General features: G+C 32.6%; 1 long non-coding RNA gene across 2 annotated transcripts; it reads right to left on the bottom strand.

Annotated features, from left to right (window-relative positions):
• Positions 1-1988: 1988 nt before the first annotated feature.
• On the bottom strand, positions 1989-15335 carry LOC102604246 (uncharacterized). Of its 2 annotated transcripts, XR_001472755.1 has the most exons (6): positions 15072-15335; positions 13583-13935; positions 11733-12305; positions 11478-11582; positions 2567-2609; positions 1989-2409 (listed from the first exon to the last, which is right to left on the bottom strand). It is a non-coding gene; the product is annotated as an uncharacterized lncRNA (long non-coding RNA). The 2 variants fall into 2 exon arrangements; XR_366867.2 differs by lacking the exon at positions 2567-2609 and having other exon boundaries at positions 15072-15334.

Genomic DNA, 15335 nt, shown 5'->3' with positions numbered 1-15335 from the left:
TATTGGGAATGTCTTGTTAATTCAAATAAAACACATATCAATGATGACGTGTGCGATTCTAGAGCTCCTACTATTGTATAAGGCATTCAAATAGACTGAAATTATGATGAAATTATCAAATTACATATTTTAAGCATGTGGGGTGAACAGGGGTCTTATCAGCTCCTATATTTTTTTTTATAGTATTGTATATCTTTTTCACTAATTATCTGATTTTAAACCAAATTATGTGCATAAACACATTTATATTAGACACAAAAAAGAATTTTAGTGTCTTATCTAAATTTCCGTCGTCTCTCAAGTTTCAATATGTTTATAAGTGGTTGGATTTTTTTCACTTCATTATGTATAGCACATATTCTTTTCTTTTTACATTGAAATATTATTTGCATTTAATATACACAAGGGCATAGAGTCCGTTATTTATTGTGTATGAGACGTGAGACGATGAGGACCGATTTGGATCTAAAAGAATCAAATAATAGGTTAAAAAAGTTCAAGGTGTTAAGATCCTTGCTTAATATATAGGGTAAATAATAAGAAAAAATAATAATTTTAGCAAGTAATGAAACACTAGCATAGTTTTAGGTTTAAGTCACATGCAGCCCCTTAAAGTTGTCCGCATATTTCACTTAGACACCTTAAGTTAGACTTGTACCTATTGAACACTTTGACCTTAAGAAATATATACCTATTTAACATAAAATGACAATCAGTTAAAATATTAAGATGCGTGTATTTGTAACGCTTGTACATAATAAACATACCAATAAAATTATGACACGTGGCATTGGATCCAACTTTTTAAAAATATCTATTTAAATAATCCAAAATGTTTTTTTAAGAAAATAAAATTTATTCTTTTGAATTGCCCTCCCCCACCCCGCGTCTTCTTCTTCAAAACCCATATCCCCTCTTCCATCGCCCTTCTATCGGCGCCGACGCGGGCATCGGCAGCCCAGCAAACCATCATCCGACCTCTTCCTTCTCCTCCGTTGATCAACTCACATCTTTTATTTCCTCCATCGAATCTTACTCCTTTCATCAACGTCGACAATACACCATCCACCCAAGCTAAATACCTATTTTTTTCATTTTAATAGCACCAAAACCTTCTATTCATTGCCTTTATCTTCTTCCCATTTGTAATTATTTATCACAATTATAACAAATAATAACAAACTTTTATCCGAAAAAATTAATTCATAGTTATTTCACCGGAATAAATAGAGTTTTGCCGGAATATTGAATATGCAGATCTACATAAAAAATAATAAAAAGGGAAAAAGCAGAAGAAGAATTGGAGACGGTGAGAGAAATAGATAAATGGAGGGGGTGGGGTGTGTGTGTAGAAAAGATTATGGAAATGGTAGATGAGAATGGCAGATTGAGCGGGGAAGAAGACTTCCTTTTCAAAAGAAATTATTTTTTAACTTTTTTATTAATTTTTGTATATAAGTTGGTAAAAAAAGAAAAAAAAATTATTTTCAGTAGTCTTACGCGTCCAAAGAGAGTGTAGTACATGTTTTTTGACATGTCAGCATTTTGTGTCTAATAGGAATGACTTTTAAACAAATAAAATGTTCAACAGGAACAAAGATAAGTTGAGGTGTTCAAATGAAATATGCGGACAACTTTAATGGGCCGCATATGACTCAAGCCATAGTTTTAAGTATGTAATTGACAATTTCACCATAGTTTAGTTGTATTTCCTTTGTGAAAACACAATATTGAAAAAAAAAATACCAAACTAAAAAGGTCGTACTTCTCATCTACTATTAAAAATCTATTCATGTATGTTCTTAGTGTTACAAAAGTGGCTTGAATATGTCCTTCCTCTTTAACCCCATCCATTTTAACTAAAATGACATATCAACTCATCACACCAACTTTTATTCATCACTATCCAAAGTCACCAACACCCAATTCCTAGGGTGTTTTCGGTTTTCATGGAAAATACTTTCTTCAGAAACAAGTGAATTTCTTACTCAGTTCTCAAGAATGAAGACACCAATTTATATCGGTTCCACTTAGAGAATTCAAAGAACAAGATGCTTTTCTTCAGAGGAAATAAATTAAGCTGTCAATCTCAGGATACTTTTCAATCTAGAAATAGAGGGTATAAACTTCGCAAGTGATCCTGAATGAATAGTCAAAATGAGGTGCATGATGTTTGTAAACTAATTAGAAGGGGAGAGTACGTGGTTTGTAGACGCCCAAACTGCATAATCAAAGCGCAGTGGTGGAAATCTGCACCATTTATACCTCCATTTCCCGATAAGATGCTTGTTCTCACAGTTTTTATAATAACAAACACATCGGTAGGTACACTTTGACAACCATGTTTTTTGCTCTCAGGCGGCATCACACAACAACAACGGGAGTCTGCACAAGTAATCTCCAAATTATCTGCACATAATACACAGACAACAGTCATCCATCTCTTAATATAATCAATGAATTGCATTCTAAAGCAAGATCTTCCATAAATAATTCATGAATCCAGGGGATTATATAGATTTGTAATTGGCAAGGAAAAACCAAATAGAGCACATCGGAGAATCACATTGTCTTTTGCTGCCAATAAGCTTCCCCGTAGACATCTATAGCTACACAATAAGGAGAATTTTGTCTAGTATTTGGTAATATTCGCTCTTAAAATCTGATAAGCTGTGAACTAGATTTGACATCAAATATCCTACTACTAGAGTCCCGATCACCTAACCAAGCTTAATTTACCCGACAAGTATAAACACAGTGGGAACTGAACAATCATGTAATATTCAACATCATTCTCAGGTGGATACTACATGTTATTTTCAATTCTTCTGCAAGTATTTTTCCCTAATCACTCTTTTAAGTTAATGCCTCTTAAAATACATCTCGAGTTTTGATAATGGTAAAATTTAAAATGAATTTTAAAAAATGAAATATTATTCACAAGAAAAGAAAGACCCTCGATTTTTTTTTTTAAAAGGTATTAGTTCCATTTCACTAGCAGTGTATTTTCCCGCCTACACCATGCCTTTATTTATGCCCCTTTCAAATGGGATAGAAGATTGATAAAGTGAGAGAGTTTCAACGGCAACGCAGCAGGGAAAAAAGACTTCCAGTTTAGTGAAATAGAGCACAATCATTGAAAGGAAGGAAGAGGAAAGTCTACTCAGGCTTAATAGAGAGATCTCATTGTAGCTCAAGAAAGAATTAGAATGAACGGCGCAAGGAGAGTAGTTCTTCTTCGAACTTTGGCCTTTTAACACAGAATGCGTTGGTGATGTTAGAAAGCTACCGTTTTGGCACGACAACTGGCTCAGTCATTCCCCTTCAAGAGACAGACTCTGTAACGACCCATTAGGTCATTTTAAGTACTAGAGTTTCTTATTTCATAAATAACTTCCAATATATTCTAAATGAGTATTTCTGACTATTCGTAACTACAATTATATAATTAATGGGGTAATTCTAATAAAATAGCATTGAAATTAGTAGTGGACCACTTTCACTACTTTTATAATTAATCATGTATAATAATTAGGGTCGTAAATAATTTGTAGAAAAGAAAAGAGAGAAACTTAGCGACCAGGAGAGGAAAAGATCGAGAATCTGGTAAATCAAGACGCCCCTAAATCTTCGTTTTATGTATATGGGTTGGATAATATTAATATATTAGATAGGAGAGAAGGTAATTTGAATTGATGCACTGCAATGTGTTACTACTATGTCTTTGATCAATATGTTGACGGCTATCAGTTGAATGATGATTGCCATTAGATAATTCAATCATTAGGATTGAGTTATGTAGTATATCATTCATTGTAAATAGTTTAGGTTTGGCAGACCGTGTTTCTGTAACTAAGTGATTTCAGTATTATTATCATATTATAAATTAAGTTTTGATATATTGAGATAAATAATTAAATATTAAGGGTATTGTGTTATATGAATTCCATTAGAGTTATGTTATTTGGACGAATTGAGACTTAACCTTAGGCTTGAATATTTAGGAACGAATGAGACTTGATATATTAGTTGGTATCAAAATTTAGGAATTTGATTATAGATTTGGATGAGTTTTTGAGTCTAAGCTAGATATATAGTAATATGGATGTCTACGGACTCATTTGCTTATGAATATTGTATACTTGATAGATTAGAAATGTTCTGAGGCATTAAGGAAAGAAAAAAATTGGGGAATTAGCTTGCTTTACTTCGATAAAGAAAGGTTATGGTTTATTCTATGTGATAGAGAGACTCTTAATAGTGACTGATAGTCATCGAGTAATTCTGTGAAATTTTCTATGTACGTAATTATTGTGGTTTAGATGATTCATGTGTTGTTTGTGATTGGTGTGTAATCCCAAGACCGCAAAATCCATAATCTTGAACTTATTTTATTGAAGTGATGCCTTGAATAAAGAAGGCTTGGTGAAAGTGTTAATGAAGTGTTAAGTGATGAAAATAATGATGAGTTAACTATCGTGACACCTCGGGGCACCCGATCCAACAACATAGTTAACTCATCATTTTTTCATCACTTTCCACTTCATTAACACTATTTCACCAAATCTTCTTTATTCAAGGCATCACTTTAATAGAATAAGTTCAATCTTATGGATTTCATGGTCTTGAGATTACAGATCAATCACAAACAACACATGATCATCCAAACCACAACAATTAAGTATATAGAAATTTCATAAAATTACTTAATGACTATCAATCACTATTAAGAGTCTCTCTATCAAATAGAATAAATCATAATCTACATTCACTGAAGAACCGAAGTCAAGCAAGCTAATTCCCCAATGTTTTTCCTTTCCTCAATGCATCAGAACGTTTCCAATCTATCAAGTATACAATATTCATAAGCAAATGAGTCCGTAGACATCCATATTACTATATAAATTACTATATATCTAGCCTAGACTAAAAAACTCACCCAAATCCATTATCAAATTTCTAAATTTTGATATCAACTAATATATCAAATCTCATTCGTTCCTAAATATTCAAGCCTAGGGTTAAGTCTCAATTCATCCAAATAACATAACTCTAATGGAATTCATATAATACAACAGACCTAATATTTAATTATCTATCTCACTATATCAAAACTTATTTTATAATATGATAACAAAATAATAATATTTAAAAATTGAAATCACCTAGTTACAGAAACACGGTCTGCCTAACCTAAACTATTTATAAAGAATGGTAAAGTACTTTTCTACAGATTATTTACTACCCTAATTATTATACATGACTAATTATAAAAGTGGTGAAAGTGACCCACTACTAATTTCAATGCTATTTTCTTTTGACCACAAACTAAATTAATTATTATAATTACCCCATTAATTATATAATTGTAGTTACGAATAGTCCAAAATATAAGTATTATTTTATGTTGATTAGAATGTGGAATAAAAATATATGCATTAGCTAGCACGCCCTTAATATTGAATAATACAATCTTACCAATTTCAAAATAAAAAAAATGTGCATTAGCGATGTAGATAGTAACTATTTAATGACAACAATATTCTTTCAAAGTAATTAATTAATTAATGTATACTAATCTCTAAACTATTAATCACCGAAAAACAATCCCTTAATTAATAATTTACCTTATAAACAATTCATGCATTATAATCTCCACAAAAAAAAAAACTATACCACAGTGGACGTTGAGGTTGCAAATGTATGAAACTACTGGTTAGCCAAGCTGGAAATTGTCAATTTGGACGATCAAAATGGATTGAATCAATAAATAAGTCATTGTCCAATCTAACCCAAAAATTTGTTGGATTAAGATGGGTAAGATAAAAATATGATAAAAAATGGGTCATAACAAAACCCACCCAACTCCTACCATTATTTAATATGATTGTATATTTTTTTAATCAAGCAAAGAGTTTCATTAATAAAACAAAGGTCAACTCGTCATATACAAGAGTTATACCAAAAAAGGAGAACCTACAAATAAAAATATAAGGGATCGTTTGATAGGGTGTATAAGAACAATGATGAATAGAGTGTATTAGTAACGTTTGAATTAGTTATGCTAAGATTATTTTTTATGCAATATTTGATTTTGTGTATTAAAAATAAAATGCATTCCAAAATAATACTTCTTATTTAAGCTTTAACTATCTCCACCTGCAACTTAATTGTCAGCTTCTGCTCCTACATATGTTCATCTAGAGGTATTTGTGAGGCATGGTGTATAATTTTATACATTAGAATTCATTTTTTTCTTGCTCGTCCAATGCTTGTAATTCATTATAGAAATCTTTCAATGCCTCAAAAGCCATTTGATTTGCCCTAAGCATAATCACGATGGTCAATAATTTTCTCTTTACTTGTGGAACCATAGGAACATGGTTTTCCACTTAGTGAAAAGAGCACAACACCAGCATCTGCTCTGGCCCGAGTTGCAAGTTTATATACATTATGGAACAAGGTGTTTTGTTCTTTTTGAAAATCTAAAAGTGTTGCTTTCCTAAACTTAATCAACGTTGTTTCAATCTTTTGCTTACTATTTCTAGTCCTATTTTCAATTGCAAAAACAAATAAGTAAAAAAGAAAAAAAGATGTTTTTTTTAAGAATAGCTCAGGACTTGTTCAACAAAAAATATCTTATTTTCTTCTTTAATTATTTCCTTTTACGTTGGAAAACATGACAAAAAGGGATAGGCAAAAGACTAAAATAAAGTTGATAAGAGTCTCAGTAAGCACACAATGTTAGTTTGTCAAAAAGAATAAAATATTGTATTCCACAAGCAAATAAGATTGCAGCTCAAACTGGAGTGGAAGCTGGTGATATGCTCTTTTCACCAAGTGGAAAATCATTTTCCTATGGTTCCACAAGTATAGAAGAAATAATTGAAAAAAATTCAAAATGAAACTAGAGGATCGCCAACGCGATTATGCTTAGAGAAAATCAAATGGCTTCGAGGCATTTGAAGATCTTCGTAAAGAATAACAAGCACCAAATGAGAAAGAATGAAGCGAATACTAATGTTCAAGATTATGAATGTTGGTTCAGAAACACCTCCAAATAAACACATGGAGGAGCAGAAGTTGACGATAAAGTTGCGGGTTGAGAAACTTAAAAAAAAAAAAAAAGTGTTATTATGACCGAGCATCCCAAGTTTGATTTAAATTTTGCCCCTAAGACGGAAGAGTATGAGAGTTCTTGAACTCATAATTATTATGAAGTTGGTAATTAGAGTTCTTGAAATTGGAGTTACACTTGGAGAAGACTTTACCAGCGATCGAGCTTTCTAAGATAGTACATTCTTTCTTTTGTTATTAAGTCACATGTTGTTGGTCTTCAATCATCAATCTGTACGAGGTTTAAAACAACAAAATAGAAGGTTATGGAGTACTTATATATTTAAGACAAATTTTTGTTTGTTTCCTCTTTAGTATTTAATGATGTTTTGTGTTGTCTAGATTAGTAAATTAATGAAGCCTCTTACTGAACTAGTGAATAATGTGGAAGTGATGGATCAAAGAGAGCACTCTTTAATGTTCCAACTCTAGGGAGATTGGTGCATTACATTTAACACCAAAACTAGCTCTCGGTGGGTGAGATGGTGGAATCTGTTGTAATATGAGTTTATAAGACATCCATTAACAATAGTATTATTTTATGTTGATTAGAATGTGGAATAAAAATATGTGCATTAGCAATGTAGATAATAACTATTTAAACACAAAAATATTTTTTCAAAGTAATTAATTAATGTATAAAAATTTCTAAACAATTAATCACCGAATAACAATCCATGCATTACAATCTCCACATAAAAATATCTCTACCATAGTGGACGTTGAGGTTGCAAATGTATGAAAATACTAGTTAGCCAAGCTGGCAAATTGGACAGAATTTGGCAGTTAAAATGGATTGAATCAATAAATGATTCTTTGTCCAATCTAACCCAAAAAATTTGTTGGATTGATATGGGCTAGATAAATATATGATAAACAATGGGTCATAATACAACCCGTCCAACTCTTACCATTATTTAATTTGTTCATTCAAGCAAAGAGTTCCATAATAAAACAAATGTCAACTTGTTGTATACAAGAGTTATACCAAAAAAATTGACTTGGTAAAAAAAGAACTTCATAACCTTCAATTTTGTGGTCTAAAATCTCGTATAAATGAATGAGTCGATAGCAAAAACAAAGATTGACCAAATTAGGAGATTGGTAAGGTATCCTCCAATTTCAAAATCCATGATAATTATAAGCTTAAAAGCTCTCCTCTTCTGGTTCAAAGACAACAATTAAATCAAATTTGATATGCTCGGACAAAATAGCACCTCTTTATTTCTTCTTTATCATTCTCCACCTACAACTTAATGGCCAACTTCTACTCCTCCATGTATTTATCATGAGGTGTTTCTCAGCCAGGGTGTATAATCTTATACATAAGTAATAATTTCTCTCATTAAATGTTTGTAATTCTTTACAAAGATCTTCTAGTGCCTCAAAGCCATTTGATTTTCCCTAAGCATAATCATGTTGGCGATCCTCTACTTACACTTTTAAAAACTTATAAATTATTTTTCTATACTTGTGAAAGCATAAGAACATGGTTTTCCACAAGTATAGAATAAATAATTGATAATTTTTTCAAAATGAAACAAGAGAATCGCCAACGTGATTATGTTGAGGGCAAATCAAATGACTTTGAGGCATAGGATCTCCATAAAGATTTAGAAGCATGGAACAAGAAAGAAAACGAACGAATACTTATGTATAAGGTTATGCACCTCGACTCAGAAATACCTTAGATAAACACACGGAGGAGCAGAAGCTGGCAATAAAGTTGCGGGTAGGGAAAGTTCTAGAAGAAACAAAAACTGCTACTTTGATCGAGCATTTCAAGTTTGATTTCCATGTTTCCCATGAGCCAGATGAGGAAGAGTAATTATCATGGAGTTGGTAATTGAAATGTAGGTATTAACTACTTAAATGCAAAACCACGCCACTAAAATAAGTAATTCATGTATAACAATTCGTATAAATGGATGAGTTAATAATAAAAACAAAGATTGACCTAATTAGAAGATTTGATCATTGGTAAGGTATCCTCCAATTTCAAGAACACCAACTACCAAATCAATGTTAATTATAAGTTGAACAACTCTCTTCTTCTGGCTCAAAGACAACAATTAAATCAAATTTGAGATGCTCGACCAAAATAGCACCACCTTATTTCTTCTTTATCATTCTCTACCTGCAACTTAATGGCCAGCTTCTACTTCTACATGTATTTATCATGAGGTGTTTCTGAGCCAGGGTGTATAATCTTATACATTAGTATTCATTTTTCACATTAAATGTTTGTAATTCTTTACAAAGATCTTCAGTGCCTCAAAGCCATCTGATTTACCCTAAGCATAATCATGTTAGCGATCCTCTACTTTCACTTTTAAAAATTTATCAATTATTTCTTCTATACTTGTGGAAAACCCATGTTTTCCACAAGTATAGAAGAACTAATTGATAAATTTTTCAAAATAAAACTAGAGAATTGTCAACGTGATTATGTTGAGGGTAAATCAAATGGCTTTGAGGCATTGGAAGATCTCCATAAAGATTTAGAAGCATGGAACGAGAAAGAAAACAAACGAATACTAATGTGTAAGGTTATGCACCTCGGCTCAAATATACCTCTAGATAAACGCATGGAGGAGCAAAAGCTGGCAATAAAGTTGCGGGTAGGGGAAGTTCTAGAAGAAACAAAAAGTGCTACTTTGATCGAGCATTTCAAGTTTGATTTAAATGTTGCCCCTGAGCCAGAAAAGGGGGAGAGTTCTTGAACTCATAATTATCATGGAGTTGGTAATTGGAGTTCTTAAAATTGGAGTTATGCTTGGAGAAGACTTAACCAGTGATTGAATCTTTTAATATGATCAATTCTTTTCTTTGTTTTAAGTCGGTTGTTAATAATATTCAATCATCCATTTATACGAAGGTTTAGACCAAAAAATAGAAGGTTTTGGAGTTCTTATGAAATTAAGTATGTTTTTTTGTTTGTTTCATCTTTAATATTTATGATATTATGAGTTGTCTAAATTAGTTGAAGCCTTTTCTAAACTAGTGAACAATGAAAGTGATGGATCAAAGAGAACACTCATTCACTCATTAAGGTTCTATCATGGTTCCAACTCTAGGGAGATTGGTGCATATACATGTTACACATGAGCTAGCTCTCTATGAAATGGTGGAATCTTTTGTAACGGGATTATAAAACATCCATTAACGGTTAGTATTATTTTGTTGATTAGAATGTGGAATAAGAATATATGCATTAGCAATGTAGATAGTAACTATTTAAAGACAAAAACATTCTTTCAAAGTAATTAATTAATTAATGTAAAACAATCTCTAAACTATTAATCACGAAATAACAATCTCTTTATTATTAATTTACCTCATAAGCAATCCAAGCATTACAATCTCCACATAAAAAAATATCTCTACCATAGTGGACGTTGAGCTTGCAAATGTATGAAACTACTAGTTAGCTAAACTGGCATTTTAGCTAGTCAAGATGGATTGAATCAATTAAATGGGTCAGTGTCCAATCCAACCAAAGAATTTATTGTATTGTGATGGGTTGGATAAAAATATGATAAATAATGGGTCATAACACAACCTGCCAAACTATTACCATTATGTAATTTGTTTGTTTATTTTTTATTTTTTTTAATCAAGCAAAAAGTTCCATTGATAAAACAAGGTCAACTTGTCATATACAAGAGTTATACCAAAAAAGAGGAACCTACAAACAAAAATATAAAGGGTCGTTTGATATGGGGTATAAGAATAATGATGAGTAGAGTGTATTAGTAATGCTTGCATTAGTTATGACTTATGCATGCATTATTTTTCTTCTAATGCACTCTAACATCTTTTTCGGTCTTTCTAACCAACCTTTATAATTGAAATAAAATTAAACAACTAGTCACTTCCAAAGCATTTCAAAATAATGACTCCTGACTATGAGATTATATCATATAAGCAATCTCTTAAATGTTGGACTTTCAATCTACATATCCAGATATTTGACCTTTTCTAGCTGTCATGGGTTATCTGGAAAGGGGGTAAACCAAATGGAACAAAGAAACAGGGGTACCACATTGGGTAGGAGACAACACAAAAGGTGAGGACTTAACCATAAGATAGCAGATACATAATAATGGACTTCAACTTCCAAAACAATATGCCTTGCACCAGTAAACTAATGTCAAAACTAACATGATCAATTGACAGTCATCCACACTGATATTCCTTGTGACTAACCTAGGGGCAAAGGAAGTCTTTCATATTGGCATATTTCGCATAACGGGATATAACTTCAACTATACAAGATAAAGTTCATTGTCCGAAAAAGTCAATTATTAATCAATCAAAAGCGCAAATATAATCTCTAGTTATGTAAAATTACTACCAACCTCCAGATTTCCAGTTACAGCAACTCATCTTGGTTGACAGGCAGATATGGAGATGCAAAAAAATCCATGCCTGAGTATCCTAGATTCACTGTGTTCTCCGCATACCTAAACAGGCAGAATTCTATTAATAAACCGTGGAATAGATAATGTCAACAATAAGTGAAAACTTCCGAATTAATTTAGCTTAAAAAACAGAAGGGGACTGGGCATGCTAAACGAGCACAAAGAGAATAGCTGAAAAGATAAACAACTTACTTCACAATTGCCAACATCCTCGACATTGATCATGGTACAATTGACACAACCACTGCAGAACTTCTATTTGCCTTTCTGATGGTTCTCGGTCACTGTCATCATCATCATCCTTAAAATTATACTAAGCATTGTACATATCCTCCGAGTTCTTACACTTTCGCACTTGGCACTTTTCTGAAGTTCATAACAAAGTAACAGCAAGGTATAATCAGATGCACACCTTCAAAATCAGTGAAATATACAAAATGAACAAATAGCAGCTCCCTCAGTGCTGTAGCATATTGATCAGCTTTCAAATCAGAGATCCCATCTTAGTCTCTTGTACAAAGTTGTAACACCTCCAAAATCGTCCATCATTATGACAAGTATAATCACAAACATCTGCTGAGCCAACCCCATCCAAACTTCCATTTAAATCTTGACAAAAAATAACTTCCAATTGATTTGGAAGACTGGTTTCAGATTTTCCACCAGTTAAATTGCTCATTTTAGATGCTTCTGAGACCTCATTGCCTTCAAAATTAGTGACACATTTTTACACTGAGATCATATCTCCACAACGATCACAATCACCTGTGACAATTATCAAATACTAATTAGTAGCCATGAAGTTTAGACAGAAACTTCTAATTTTACAGACTGCAAATGCCAAAGCAGTCATCTTTCCTGTATTACACTTTAGTGTGTCATTCCCTATAACACTAATGTGATGCTACAAAGTGTTCTATAAATATCACTGTTACCTTTATCAAAATAAGTGTTTAATACGTTTGTGTTTAATTCCACACCCTCGGGTGCACTTGGAATGTACTTTCTCAAATTTGACTTATTCTTTTTCTGGCTCCTATTTTGTGTAAACTCAATTACTAAATTAGCAATGTAGGTTTTAACTACTTAAATGCAAAACCACTCCACTAAAATAAGTAATTAATGTATAACAATTCGTATAAATGGATGAGTTAATAATAAAAACAAAGATTGACCAAATTTGAAGATTCGATCATTGGTAAGGTATTCTCCAATTTCAAGAACACCAACTACCAAATCAATGTTAATTATAAGTTGAAAAACTCTCCTCTTCTGGCTCAAAGACTACAATTAAATCAAATTTGAGATGTTTGACCAACATAGCACCTCCTTATTTCTTCTTTATCATTCTTCACCTGCAACTTAATGGCCAGCTTCTACTGCTCCATATATTTATCATGAGGTGTTTCTGAGCCAGAGTGTATAATCTTATACATTAGTATTCGTTTTTCTCATTAAATGTTTGTAATTCTTCACAAAGATCTCCAGTGCCTCAAAGCCATCTAATTTGCCCTAAGCATAATCATGTTGGCGATCCTCTACTTTCACTTTGAAAAATTTATCAATTATTTATTCTATACTTGTGGAAAACACATGGTTTTTGTGTTTTCCACAAGTATAGAAGAAATAATTGATAAATTTTTCAAAATGAAACTAGAGAATCGTCAACGTGATTATGTTGAGGGAAAATCAAATGGCTTTAAGGCATTGGAAGATCTCCATAAAGATTTAAAAGCATGGAACGAGAAAGAAAACAAATGAATACTAATGTATAAGGTTATGCACCCCGGCTCTGAAATACTCCAGATAAACACATGGAGGAGCAAAAGTTGGCAATAAAGTTGCGGGTAGGGGAATTCTAGAAGAAACAAAAAGTGCTACTTTAATCGAGCATTTCAAGTTTGATTTAAATGTTGCCCCTGAATCAGAAAAAAAGGAGAGTTCTTGAACTCATAATTATCATGGAGTTGGTAATTGGAGTTCTTGAAATTGGAGTTATGCTTGGAGAAGACTTAACCAGCAAGGTATAATCAGATGCACACCTTCAAAATCAGTGAAATATACAAAATGAACGAATAGCAGCTCCCTCAGTGCTGTAGCATATTGATCAGCTTTCAAACCAGAGATCCCATCTTAGTCTCTTGTACAAAGTTGTAACACCTCCAAAATCGTCCATCATTATGACAAGTATAATCACAAACATCTGCTGAGCCAACCCCATCCAAACTTCCATTTAAATCTTGACAAAAAATAACTTCCAATTGATTTGGAAGACTGGTTTCAGATTTTCCACCAGTTAAATTGCTCATTTTAGATGCTTCTGAGACCTCATTGCCTTCAAAATTAGTGACACATTTTTACACTGAGATCATATCTCCACAACGATCACAATCACCTGTGACAATTATCAAATACTAATTAGTAGCCATGAAGTTTAGACAGAAACTTCTAATTTTACAGACTGCAAATGCCAAAGCAGTCATCTTTCCTGTATTACACTTTAGTGTGTCATTCCCTATAACACTAATGTGATGCTACAAAGTGTTCTATAAATATCACTGTTACCTTTATCAAAATAAGTGTTTAATACGTTTGCGTTTAATTCCACACCCTTGGGTTGCCCTTGGAATGTACTTTCTCAAATTCGACTTATTCATTTTGTGGCTCCTATTTTGTGTAAACTCAATTACTAAATTAGCAATGTAGGTATTAACTACTTAAATGCAAGACCACTCCACTAAAATAAGTAATTCATGTATAACAATTGCTAAATTGTTTATGACCCACATGCACCCAAAGGTCTGGCCTTGTGGTCAATGAAGTGGTTGAAAACCATGAGGTCTCAGGTTGAAAACTACAAAAAAACACTAGGTCATTCTTCTCATTTGTCCTATCCTTGGTCGACAAAGTTTCCTGGTACTTGTTGTTTGTGGGAGGTGGCAAGTATCTCGTGAAATTAGTCGAGGTGCACAAAAGTTAACCCGGACACCACACTCATCAAAAAAAAAAAATTATTAGCAACCACATAACAACCCCTTCATTCTATGGATTACAATCTCTGCATAACTAATATCTCCATTTATAGTGGTGCATATTTGTGACACTCATTTAATATTTTCATATTATGTAAATATGTTGTGAGATTACCATGAATCCCAACTAATGGTATCTTTTATTTTTTTGATAAGGAACTAATGGTATCTTTTATTTATTGCATTGCAGTTGCATAGTAATAGAGCCGACTGTAATCTAAAGATAAATGAAAAATAGCAATTCTTTGATTACTTGGCATATATAATGTTGTTGAAATAGGTAACTTTGTAATATATCACAAAACAGTAACAGGTTATACTAAAACCATATACAAATGTTACCCTTTCTACTTTTTTTCAGTCTATGTTGTGTCTAAAGATCAATTCTAGATACAGTGTCACCAAAAACATAACAATAGAATGCAGTTTAAATCTATATTTATTAAGATATAGTAGGTATTTTTCCCAGTAAGGTAACAGCTACGACGGAGATGAATACCTGTTGTAATCAGACCAAATGCGTCCGCGCGATTTGGATCCATTGCTGAATTGGAATAGTCTCAAACACAAAACGAAGAAATTTCTGCTAATTGTGTCGCGTCTCACCGTGTTTGTGGACTGTGGACTGTGGACTGGTGGACTGGTGGACTGTCGACGGTGGACGGTGGACGGTGGGAGTTTGCTAGCTGAGGTAGATGAACAGGTCCCTGGAGCGGCGTTTTCCTTTATGACGTAATTAATTGGAAAGCTATTTTCTAGGGTT

Source organism: Solanum tuberosum, unplaced genomic scaffold (genome assembly GCF_000226075.1).
Source record: "Solanum tuberosum cultivar DM 1-3 516 R44 unplaced genomic scaffold, SolTub_3.0 scf00026, whole genome shotgun sequence".
NCBI classification, from domain to species: domain Eukaryota; kingdom Viridiplantae; phylum Streptophyta; class Magnoliopsida; order Solanales; family Solanaceae; genus Solanum; species Solanum tuberosum.
Note: the sequence above shows the minus strand (reverse complement) of the source record. Positions and strands in the feature narration are given on the sequence as shown.